Genomic DNA, 13357 nt, shown 5'->3' with positions numbered 1-13357 from the left:
CCAATACAGATCTTTATGGAAAAAGTATTGTGGTGCCTCCTATAGCTGCAAACAATTTTGAACTGAAGCCTCAGCTTGTTACTCTTGTGCAACAAAATTGTCAGTATCATGGACTTCCTCATGAAGACCCAAATCGATTTATCTCTAATTTTCTGCAGATTTGTGATACTGTGAAGACCAATGGAGTGAATCCTGAGGTGTATAAACTCATGCTCTTCCCATTTGCTGTGAGGGATAGAGCAAAGCTATGGTTAGATTCTCAACCCAAGGAAAGTCTGGATACTTGGGACAAGGTGGTCACTGGATTTCTGACCAGATTTTTTCTGCCACAAAAGCTGACTAAGCTAAGGGTGGAAGTTCAGACTTTCAAGCAGAAAGAAGGTGAGAACCTTTATGAAGCTTGCGAGAGATTCAAGCTACTGACCAGACAATGCCCTCCAGACATGTTCTCTAGATGGACTCAGCTGGATATCTTTTATGAGGGCTTAGGCAAAATGTCCAAGATGAGTTTAGATCATTCTGCATGAGGTTCATTACACATGAAGAAGACGCCAGAGGATACTACTGAGCTCATTGGATTGGTTGCTAACAACCAATTTTTATATGCTTCTAACAGGAATCCTGTGAACTCTGAAACCCCTCAGAAGAGAGGCATTTTGGAAGTGAAAGCTGTTAATGCTCTTCTTGCTCAGAACAAGCTTATATTTCAGCAAATAAATCTAATTACTCAACAGTTGAGTGAAATGCAAGTTTCAGCTGTCAACATCCAAAATCCACCCCAATAGGTCCCTTATGACATGACAGGTAACTTTATGCAAAATGAGAATTATGATTATGCTCAATCGTCTTCTGAATAGGTTAATTACATGGGGAGTGGTCCTAGAAACCCCAATAACGATCCATACTCTAAGACTTACAATCAGGGGTGGAGAAATCACCCAAATTTTGGGTGGAGAGACCAACCTCAGAGATCCTAGAATTTCAATAATAATTCTCAGGGCGGTTTCCAACAGAATAATCATAATAACTGCCAATTTCAGTCTCATCAACAACAACCACCTCAATAGGCAAATTCTCAGTCCCAACAAAATTCTAATTGGGAGACAATGATGAATAGTTTTATGCAGGAAACCAAAGCTTCCATTAGAAACTTGGAGGTGCAAATGGGCCAATTGAGCAAGCAAATGCATGAGAGGTCTTCAAGTACATTTCCTGGTGATACAGTGGTGAACCCAAGAGAAGATTGCAAGGCTATTCAATTGAAAAGCGATAAAGTAGCTGGTTCTGAGACCAAGGTCAATGAGAAGCTAGTTGAAAAAGAAGCTCCAGAAGAGAAGAAGGAAGAAGTAGAGCACGCCCTCCAAAGCGTGCAGATAACCCATTCCCATACTCTCTTAACACTTATCCTACCTTGCCAAAGGCTCCTGAATACAAGCCAAAAATGTCATATCCTCAGAGGCTTCAGAAGGCTTCCAAAGAAAATCAATTTTCTAAATTTTTAGAAGTCTTCAAGAAGCTGCAGATCAACATTCCTTTTGCAGAGGCTCTTGAGCAAATGCCTCTTTATGCTAAATTTATGAAATAATTGTTGACTAACAAGAGGAATTAGAAGGAACAAGAAACAGTGGTGTTAACCAAGGAATGCAGTGCTATTATTCAATATAACCTTCCTGAGAAAATGCAGTATCCTGGGAGGTTTGTAATTCCTTGCACCATTAGAGATGTCACCATTTAGAGAGCTTTATGTGATCATGGAGTTAGCATCAACCTCATGCCACTTTCAGTAATAAAAAATCTTCAAATTGAGGAGGTAAAACCCACTCGTATTTCTCTTCAACTTGCTGATCTTTCTATTAAATTACATGTGGATGTTGTTGAGGATTTACTTGTGAAAGTAGGACCATTTATTTTTCCTGCTAACTTTGTTATATTAGACATGGAAGAAGATGTAAATTTGATGAGCGGATATTTTATACGCTTTTTGGGGGTATTTTCATGTAGATTTTAGCATGTTTTAATTAGTTTTTAATATAATTTTATTAGTTTTTAGGCAAAAATAATATTTCTGGACTTTACTATGAGTTTGTGTATTTTTCTGTGATTTCAGGTATTTTCTGGCTGAAATTGAGGGAGCTGAGCAAAAATCTGAGTTAGGCTGAAAAAGAACTGCTGATGTTGTTGGATTCTGACCTCTCTACACTCGAAATGAATTTTCTGGAGCTACAGAAGTCCAATTGGCACGCTCTTAATGGCGTTGGAAAGTAGACATCCAGAGCTTTCCAACAATATATAATAGTCCATACTTTGTGCGAAGATAGATGACGTAAACTGGCGTTCAACGCCAGTATCATGCTGCTGTCTGGCGTCCAGCGCCAGAAACAGGTTACAAGTTGGAGTTCAATGCCAGAAACAGGTTACAACCTGGCATTGAACGCCCAAAACAGCCCCAGGCACGTGAGAAGCTTAAGTCTCAGCCCCAGCACACACCAAGTGTGCCCCAGAAGTGGATTTCTGCACTATCTATCATAGTTTACTCATTTTCTGTAAACCTAGGTTACTAGTTTACTATTTAAACAACTTTTAGAGATTTACTTTGCACCTCATGACATTTTCAGATCTGAATTATATACACTTTGACGGCATGAGTCTCTAAACTCCATTGTTGGGGGTGAGGAGCTCTGCAGCGTCTCGATGAATTAATGCAATTGTTTCTATTTCTCTTTTCAAACATGCGTGTTCCTATCTAAGATATTCATTTGCGCTTAATTATGGAGAAGGTGATGATCCGTGACACTCATCACCTTCCTCAATCCATGAACGTGTGCCTGACAAACACCTCCGTTCTACATCAGATTGAATGAGTATCTCTTGGCTTCCTTAATCAGAATCTTCGTGGTATAAGCTAGAACTGATGGCGGCCACTCTTGAGGATCCGGAAAGTCTAAACCTTGTCTGTTGTATTCCGAGTAGGATTCAAGGATTGAATGGCTGTGACGAGCTTCAAACTCGCGATTGCTGGGCGTGATGACAAACGCAAAAAGATCAATGGATCCTATTCCAACATGATCGAGAACCAACAGCTGATTAGTCGTGCTGTGACAGAGCATCTGGACCATTTTCACTGAGAGGATGGGAGATAGCCATTGACAATGGTGATTCCCTACATACAGCTTGCCATGGAAGGAGCCTTGCATTTATGAAAGTGAGTAAGCATTATGTTGCAGGGATTCAGAGGACAAAGCATCTCCAAAAACCCCAACATATTCTCCATTACTGCACAACAAGTAACTATTTCACACTCTTTTATTTTTCTAATAATTCCAACTGATAATTTTAATTAATATCCTGACTAAGACTAATAAAATAAACATAGCTTGCTTCAAACCAATAATCTCCGTGGGATCGACCCTTACTCACGTAAGGTATTACTTGGACGACCCAGTGCACTTGCTGGTTAGTGGTACGAAGCTGTGTTAAATAGTCCATTAATATTGGCATACACAATTTCGTGCACCAAGTTTTTGGCGCCGTTGCCGGAGATTGTTCGAGTTTGAACAACTAAAGGTTTATTTTATTTCTTAGATTAGGAATAATTTATTTTTGTTGCTATAGAGTCATTAAATTCTGAGAGGATAATTTCTTTTCAAAATTTTTTTTTCAAAATTATTATTTTTCTTTATTAATTCTTAATTTTTCTTTGAGTCTAGTGTCTTGTTATAAGTTTGGTGTTAATTGCATATTTTATATTTTCCTTTAAAATTTTCGTACAAGTGTTCTTTGTTCTTCCTTGATCTTCAAGTTGTTCTTGTTTATTTTTCCTGTTTGATCTTTAATTTTTCTTGTTCTGTGTTTTTTCTTGTTTCACTTGTGTTCTTTTTGAAGCATTAATCTTCCAAAAGGAATATACCTATTGAGAACAAGTGTTACATTTACTCCCAATTGGCTAGAGCATTGGTCTATGTTCTTGGCAATTGGGCATCTTCTTTTTAAAATCTTTTTTCAAAAATAATTTTTCTTGATTTAATCTTGTGCCAAACTTTAAGTTTGGTATTTTCTTGTTAATCTTTTCATAATTTTCGAAAATTTTATTAAAGTCTTCTAAAAATTTTAAGTTTGGTGTTCTTTCTTTTGTTCTTGGTGTTCTTGTGAATCTTCAAGGTGTTCTTGAGTCTTTCTTGTGTTTTGATCTTAAAATTTTTTAAGTTTGGTGTTCCTTGGTGTTTTCCCTCCAAAATTTTCGAAAATAAGGAGCATTAAATCTAAAAATTTTAAGTCTTGTGTCTTTTATGTGTTTTTCTCTTTCATCATAAAATTCAAAATTCAAAAAAAAAAATCTTTTCTAACTAATTTTAAACTATATTTTCGAAATTTTTATATAAAAATTCAAATTTCAATTTCAAAATTTTTCAAATCTTATCCTTTTAAAAAAAATAAAAAAAATAAAATTTTTATTTTCCTTCTTAAAATCTTTTCAACTCACAATATCTTTTTCAAAACAAATTTATCTTTTTCAAACAACTTTTATATCTTTTCAATCTTCAATTACATCTGTTTCCTATCATTTTTATCTTTTACAAATCATATCTTCTATCTTATCTTTTCTCAAAATTTTCAAAAATATCCTAACCAATTTCTCTCTCCTCATTTTTTTCGAAAATCTTCATAAAATATTTTCAAATTTTTATTTTTATTTTTATTTTCATTTTTTTTCGTTTTTTTATTTATTTTATTTTATTTTATTTTATTATTTCAAAAATATAAAAAAAATTTAATAAAATAGACAATATCAACATCTATACCATCTCCCTTGCTCCATCATGGAACTAAGTGGAAATGAACAGTCCAGGAGGACTCTGGGGTCATATGCTAACCCCACTACTGCTTCGTATGGGAGTAGTATCTGTATACCCTCCATTGGAGTTAGTAGCTTTGAGTTGAATCATCAGCTCATTATCATGGTGCAGCAAAGCTGCCAGTATTCCGGTCTTCCACAGGAAGAACCTACAGAGTTTCTGGCACAATTTTTACAAATTGCTGACACAGTGCATGATAAGGAAGTAGATCAGGATGTCTACAGATTATTACTGTTTCCATTTGTTGTAAAAGATCAAGCTAAGAGGTGGTTAAATAACCAACCTAAGAACAGCATAAAGACATGGAAACAGTTGTCAGAAAAATTTCTGAATCACTATTTTCCTCCAAAACAGATGACACAGCTAAGGCTAAGCATCCAAGGCTTCAAACAAGGAGATAATGAATCCCTTTATAATGCCTGGGAGAGATACAGAGAGATGCTAAGAAAATGCCCCTCTGAGATATTTTCAAAGTGGGTGTAATTAGATATCTTCTACTATGGGCTTACAGAAAGAGCTCAGATTTCTCTAGACCACTCAGCTGGTGGATTTATACATATGAGAAAAACAATTGAAGAAGCTCAAGAGCTTATTGATACAGTTGCCAGAAATCAGCATATGTACCTAAACAGTGAATCCTCCATGAAAGAAGAAGCTAAAACAGTAACTGCTGAACTCAATCCAGTAGATCAAGCTAATGAATTCAATTAGCAGCTGGACTTTCTAACCCAGCAGCTAGCCAAATTCAAGGAAATACTCCAAGAAACAAGAATGGCTAACAGGAATATGGAGGTAGAGTTAAAGCAAACAGAAAAGCAACTATCAAAACAAATAACAGAAGAATGCCAAGCAGTTCAATTAAGAAGTGGGAAAACATTAAATACCTCACTTCAAAGCAGCAGGAAGCCAAGAAATGAACAAATGGCTACGCAAAATCCCTCTGAGGACAATCAGAGCCCAGAGAGGAATAATGCTGGCGCTGAACGCCCAGCCCATGCTCATTCCTGGCGTTCAACACCAGAAACAAGCATGAATCCGGCGTTGAACGCCCGAAGGGAGCATAGTTCTGGCATTCAGACGCCAGTAACAAATAAGGAGGTGGCGTCTAATGCCACCCCAGCTTCCACCCCTGGCATTCAAATGCCAGTGGGGGATCAGTCACATACAAGTGCTGATAACAACCCTTCTAAAAAGGCTTCCCAACCCACATCTGTAGGCAATAAACCTGCAGCAACTAAGGTTGAGGAATACAAAGCCAAAATGCCTTATCCTCAAAAACTTCGCCAAGCGGAACAGGATAAGCGATTTGCCCGCTTTGCAGACTATCTCAGGACTCTTGAAATAAAGATTCCGTTTGCAGAAGCACTTGAGCAATTACCCTCTTATGCTAAGTTCATGAAAGAGATCTTAAGTCATAAGAAGGATTGGAGGGAAACTGAAAAAGTTTACCTCACTGAAGAATGCAGTGCAGTCATTCTGAAAAGCTTACCTGAGAAGCTTAAAGATCCCGGGAGCTTTATGATACCATGCACATTAGAGGGTAATTATACCAAGCAGGCTCTATGTGATCTTGGGGCAAGTATCAACTTAATACCTGCATCTATTATCACAAAGCTTGGTTTGACTGAAGAAGTCAAACCAACCCGGATATGTCTTCAACTTGCTGATGGCTCTATTAAATACCCATCAGGCGTGATTGAAGACATGATTGTCAAGGTTGGGCCATTTGCCTTTCCTACTGACTTTGTGGTGCTGGAAATGGAGGAGCACAAGAGTGCAACTCTCATTCTAGGAAGACCTTTCCTAGCAACTGGCCGAACCCTCATTGACGTCCAAAAAGGGGAAGTAACCCTGAGAGTCAATGAGGAGGAGTTCAAGTTGAATGTTGCCAAAGCCATGCAACATCCAGACACCCCAGATGACTGCATGAGTGTTGATATCATTAACTCTCTGGTAAGAGAGGTCAATATGGCTGAGAGTCTCAAATCAGAGCTAGAGGACATCTTTAAAGATGTTCAGCCTAATTTGGAAGAATCAGAGAGAATAATAGAACCTCTGAAAATCCCTCAGGAAGAGGAGAAACCTCCCAAACCCGAGCTCAAACCATTACCACCATCCCTTAAATATGCATTTTCGGGAGAAGGTGATACCTTTCCTATAATCATAAGCTCTACCTTAGAGCCACAGGAAGAGGAAGCACTAATTCAAGTGCTAAGGACACACAAGACAGCTCTTGGGTGATCCATCAGTGATCTTAAGGGCATTAGCCCAGCCAGATGCATGCACAAGATCCTATTGGAGGGTGACGCTAAGCCAGTGGTCCAACCACAAAGGCGGCTGAATCCATCCATGAAGGAAGTTGTGCAGAAGGAGGTCACTAAATTACTAGAGGCTGTGATTATTTATCCTATTTCTGACAGCCCCTGGGTAAGCCCTGTCCAAGTCGTCCCTAAGAAGGGAGGCATGACAGTGGTTCATAATGAAAAAAATGAACTGGTTCCTACAAGAACAGTTACAGGGTGGCGTATGTGTATTGATTATAGAAGGCTCAATACAGCCACCAGAAAGGATCATTTTTCTTTACCATTCATAGACCAGATGCTAGAAAGACTAGCAGGTCATGAATACTACTGCTTCCTGGATGGATATTCAGGTTATAATCATATTGCAGTAGATCCCCAAGATCAAGAGAAAACGGCATTCACATGCCCATCTGGAGTATTTGCATACAGAAGGATGCCATTTGGCTTGAGCAATGCACCTGCAAACTTTCAAAGGTGCATGCTCTCTATCTTCTCTGATATGGTAGAGAAGTTTCTGGAAGTCTTCATGGATGACTTTTTAGTATTTGGAGACTCATTCAGCTCCTGCCTTAACCATTTAGCACTTGTTCTGAAAAGATGCCAAGAGACCAACCTAGTTTTAAACTGGGAAAAATGTCACTTTATGGTGACTGAACTGATTGTCCTTGGGCATAAAATTTCAAACAAGGGAATAGAGGTGGATCAAGCTAAAATTGAAGTAATTGAAAAATTACCACCACCTGCCAATGTTAAGGCAATCAGAAGCTTTCTGGGGCATGCAGGATTCTATAGGAGGTTTATAAAGGATTTTTCAAAAATTGCAAAACCTCTGAGCAATCTGCTAGCTGCTGACACGCCATTTGTGTTTGACACAAAGTGTCTGCAGGTGTTTGAGACCCTGAAAGCTAAGCTGGTCACAACACCAGTTATTTCTGCACCAGACTGGACATTACCCTTTGAACTAATGTTTGATGCCAGTGACCATACCATTGGTGCAGTATTGGGACAGAGGCATAACAAGCTTCTACATATCATTTATTATGCTAGCAGTGTTTTAAATGATGCCCAGAAAAATTACACAACCACAGAAAAAGAATTACTTGCAATGGTTTATGCCATTGACAAGTTTAGATCCTACTTAGTAGGATCAAAAGTGATTGTGTACACTGACCATGCTGCTCTTAAATATCTACTCACAAAGCAGGATTCAAAGCCCAGGCTCATAAGATGGGTGTTGCTTCTGCAAGAGTTTGATATAGAAATAAGAGACAGAAAAGGAACAGAGAATCAAGTAGCTGATCACCTGTCCCGGATAGAACCAGTAGCAGGAGCATCCCTCCCTCCTACTGAGATCTCTAAAACCTTTCTGGATGAGCAATTGTTTGCTGTTCAGGAAGCTCTGTGGTTTGTAGACATTGCAAACTATAAGACACAAGGTTCTCCTTTTGTAACCATGGAGAGGAAGCATGAAAAGCTTCTCTCATTACAGAGTCAACCAAAGCCCCCACAGTCCAACTCTAAGTTTGGTGTTGGGAGGCCACAACCAAACTCTAAGTTTGGTGTTGAACCCCCACATTCAAACTCTAAGTTTGATGTTGGGAGGTCCCAACCTTGCTCTGATTATCTGTGAGACTCTATGAGAGCTCACTGTCCAGCTAAGGACAATGAAGAAGCGCTTGCTGGGAGGCAACCCAGCCATTCACAAAATTTAACTTTATTTGTTTTTGCTAATTAATTTTTACAGGTATATGTCAAAGTATCTTCAAAAGGTAAAATAGCAATTGATTGGATTCACAGAGTTACAAGGGAATTTGGAAGCTCACTGGCGTGAAAAAACCAGTAAGAAATATTTTGGGCGTTGAACGCCCAAAAGAAGCACCCACTGGGCGTTCAACGCCAGTAAGGGTAGCCATCTGGGCGTTAAACGCCAGAAAGGAGCATCTTCTGGGCGTTGAAGGCCAGAAAGAAGCATCTTCTGGGCGTTTAACGCCAGATTGACAGCGTCCTGGGCGTTCAGAAAAACGCCCAGTGACAAAGGACTTCCTGGCGTTCAACGCCAGAAAGACGCAACAGCTGGGTGTTGAACGCCCAGGAGAAGCAGCAATTGGGCGTTAAACGCCCAAAACAAGCAGCATTTGGGCGTTTAACGCCTGAATGGTGGGGAGGAGGTAAAATTTGTTTTTCTTCACAAATTTTCTAATTTTTATGTTTCAATTCATAATTTCTTGCATAAACATGTTTTAAAATATCATTCTTCAATTCCAAAAAATTTTAATCCTAATTTCTAAAAACACTAATTTCTAAAATCCCTTTTTCAAAAATGTCAAATGTATCTTATTCATAAACACAAATCTTTTTCCAATCCAAATCTTTTTCAAATCTTTTTCAACTCATCATATCTTTTGGATTTCGAAATTGCCTCTCCCTCTATTCCTCTCCTTTCCTTTTTTTTGCTTGAGGACAAGCAAACCTCTAAGTTTGGTGTGATTTGCCATGATCACTGAGCTAAAACTCATCAAGATCATGGCACCTAAGGGAACAGGAAGAGCAAGGATGTGAACTGAAGGAACTAAAGCGTCAGAAGCTATTCCTTGAAGGACCAAGCACCCCACAGACTAGAGGAACATCCACTTCCCAAAATACAGGTTGTTAAGTTCTAATTTTAAGCTTTAACTCTGTGATAGTATTTTTATAGAAATTTACCTTAGAAGTTATATAGGAGTAGTAGTAATTAGTATCTCTATTTTGATTTTATCTCCAATTAAGCTATAATTTATTTTTCTCATCATCATCAAACATGAATAAAGTAGTAGATTTTTAGAATAAAGAGGCAATATTTTTTCGAGTTCTTAATAAGGAAAATTCTAATTATTTATATGTGGTGGCAATACTTTTTGTCTTCTGAATGAATGCCTGAACAGTGCATATTTTTTATATTTGGCTCCTGAAAGAATGATGAACAAGAGAAATGTTATTGATGATCTGAAAAATCATGAAATTGATTCTTGAAGCAAGAAAAAGCAGTGAAAAACAAGCTTGCGAAAAAAAAGTGGCAAAAAAAAATAAAAAAAAAAGAAAGAAAAAGAAAAAGCAAGCAGAAAAAGCCAATAGCCCTTAAAACCAAAAGGCAAGGGTAAAAAGGATCCAAGGCTTTGAGCATCAATGGATAGGAGGGCCCAAGGAAATAAAATCCAAGCCTAAGCGGCTAAATCAAGCTGTCCCTAACCATATGCTTGTGTCATGAAGGCCCAAGTGAAAAGCTTGAGACTGAGTGGTTAAAGTCATGATCCAAAGCAAAAAGAGTGTGCTTAAGAGCTCTGGACACCTCTAACTGGGGACTCTAGCAAAGCTGAGTCACAATCTGAAAAGGGTTCACCCAGTCATGTGTCTATGGCATTTGTGTATCCGGTGGTAATACTGGAAAACAAAGTGCTTAGGGCCACGACCAAGACTCATAAAAGTAGCTGTGTTCAAGAATCAACATACTTAACTAGGAAAATCAATAATACTATCTGAATTCTGAGTTCCTATGGATGCCAATCATTCTGAATTTCAAAGGATAAAGTGAGATGCCAAAACTGTTTGGAAGCAAAAAGCTACTAGCCCCGCTCATCTAATTAGAATCTGAGCTTCACTTAAAACTCTGAGATATTATTACTTCTTGATTTCTTTTTATCCTCTTTTATTCATCTAGTTGCTTGGGGACAAGCAACAGTTTAAGTTTGGTGTTGTGATGAGCGGATATTTTATACGCTTTTTGGGGGTATTTTCATGTAGATTTTAGCATGTTTTAATTAGTTTTTAATATAATTTTATTAGTTTTTAGGCAAAAATAATATTTCTGGACTTTACTATGAGTTTGTGTGTTTTTCTGTGATTTCAGGTATTTTCTGGCTGAAATTGAGGGAGTTGAGCAAAAATCTGAGTTAGGCTGAAAAAGGACTGCTGATGCTGTTGGATTCTGACCTCCCTGCACTCGAAATGAATTTTCTGGAGCTACAGGAGTCCAATTGGCGCGCTCTCAACGGCGTTGGAAAGTAGACATCCAGGGCTTTCCAGAAATATATAATAGTCCATACTTTGCGCGAAGATAGATGACGTAAACTGGCGTTCAACGCCAGTATCATGCTGCTGTCTGGCGTCCAGCACCAGAAACAGGTTACAAGTTGGAGTTCAACGCCAGAAACAGGTTACAACCTGGCGTTGAACGCCCAAAACAGCCCCAGGCACGTGAGAAGCTTAAGTCTCAGCCCCAGCACACACCAAGTGGTCCCCAGAAGTGGATTTCTGCACTATCTATCATAGTTTACTCATTTTCTGTAAACCTAGGTTACTAGTTTACTATTTAAACAACTTTTAGAGATTTACTTTGCACCTCATGACATTTTCAGATCTGAATTATATACACTTTGACGGCATGAGTCTCTAAACTCCATTGTTGGGGGTAAGGAGCTCTGCAGCGTCTCGATGAATTAATGCAATTGTTTCTGTTTCTCCTTTCAAACATGCGTGTTCCTATCTAAGATATTCATTTGCGCTTAATTATGGAGAAGGTGATGATCCGTGACACTCATCACCTTCCTCAATCCATGAACGTGTGCCTGACAAACACCTCCGTTCTACATCAGATTGAATGAGTATCTCTTAGCTTCCTTAATCAGAATCTTCGTGGTATAAGCTAGAACTGATGGCGGCCACTCTTGAGGATCCGGAAAGTCTAAACCTTGTCTGTGGTATTCCGAGTAGGATTCAAGGATTGAATGGCTGTGACGAGCTTCAAACTCGCGATTGCTGGGCGTGATGACAAACGCAAAAGGATCAATGGATCCTATTCCAACATGATTGAGAACCAACAGCTGATTAGCCGTGCTGTGACAGAGCATCTGGACCGTTTTCACTGAGAGGATGGGAGGTAGCCACTGACAATGGTGATTCCCTACATACAGCTTGTCATGGAAGGAGCCTTGCATTTATGAAAGTGAGTAAGCATTATGTTGCAGGGATTCAGAGGACAAAGCATCTCCAAAAACCCCAACATATTCTCCATTACTGCACAATAAGTAACTATTTCACACTCTTTTATTTTTCTAATAATTTCAACTGATAATTTTAATTAATATCCTGACTAAGACTAATAAAATAAACATAGCTTGCTTCAAACCAATAATCTCCGTGGGATCGACCCTTACTCACGTAAGGTATTACTTGGACGACCCAGTGCACTTGCTGGTTAGTGGTACGAAGCTATGTTAAATAGTCCATTAATATTGGCATACACAATTTCGTGCACCAAAATTCCTCTATTATTCTTGGTAGACCCTTTTTAGTTATAGGTAGATCTCTAATTAATGTGCAAAAGGGTGAATTAACCCTGAGGGTCAATGAAGAACAGGTGGTCCTTAATGTTTTTGAAGCTCTCAAGCACCCTAATGATTCTGAAGGGTGTATGAGAATTGATGTTGCTGAACCACTTGTTCAAGAGGTACTGGAAGCTGAAGTACTTGATGATGTTTTGGAACCAATTTCTAAGTATGAACTAGTTGAAATTGCTGATTCACCACCCCAGAAAGTAGTCATGAACATGCCTAAGAGGGAGGAGGAAGCCCACAAGCTTGAGCTCAAACATTTGCCTGCTTCTCTGAAATATGTGTTCTTGGGTGAAATTGATTCATATCCAGTGATTATTAGCTCTTCTCTGAATCCTGAAGAGGAAGAGGCACTTATTTCAGTGCTTAGGAGCCATAAAATAGCTCTTGGGGTGGACCATTGGTGATTTAAAGGGGATTAGTCCAACCAAGAGTATGCACAAGATCCTTCTTGAAGATGATGCTAAACCGGTTGTGCAACCACAGAGGAGACTCAATCCAACTATGAAAAATGTGGACCAAAAAGAGGTAATGAAACTATGGGAAGCCGGCATTATATAACCTATTTCTAACAGCCCTTGGGTAAGTCCTGTGCAGGTAGTTCCCAAGAAAAGAGGGATGATAGTGATCAAGAATAAAAAGAATGAGCTTATTCCTACAAGAACAGTCAAAGGATGGATAATGTGTACAGACTACCGAAGGTTCAACATTGGTACAAGGAATGATCATTTTTCCATACCTTTCATTGATTAGATGCTTGAGAGGTTAGTTGGTCATGCTTTTTATTGTTTTCTAGATGGATATTCTGGATAGAATGTTATTGGGTCAATATGTG

General features: G+C 38.7%; 1 non-coding gene across 1 annotated transcript; it reads right to left on the bottom strand.

Annotated features, from left to right (window-relative positions):
• Nucleotides 1–342: 342 nt before the first annotated feature.
• LOC130958610 (small nucleolar RNA R71) lies at nucleotides 343–448 on the bottom strand. Its single transcript, XR_009077723.1, has one exon. It is a non-coding gene; the product is annotated as a small nucleolar RNA R71 (small nucleolar RNA).
• Between the last annotated feature and the right edge of the window lie 12909 nt (nucleotides 449–13357).

The sequence above is a fragment of the Arachis stenosperma genome, chromosome 10 (assembly GCF_014773155.1).
Source record: "Arachis stenosperma cultivar V10309 chromosome 10, arast.V10309.gnm1.PFL2, whole genome shotgun sequence".
Classification (NCBI taxonomy): Eukaryota; Viridiplantae; Streptophyta; class Magnoliopsida; order Fabales; family Fabaceae; genus Arachis; species Arachis stenosperma.
Note: the sequence above shows the minus strand (reverse complement) of the source record. Positions and strands in the feature narration are given on the sequence as shown.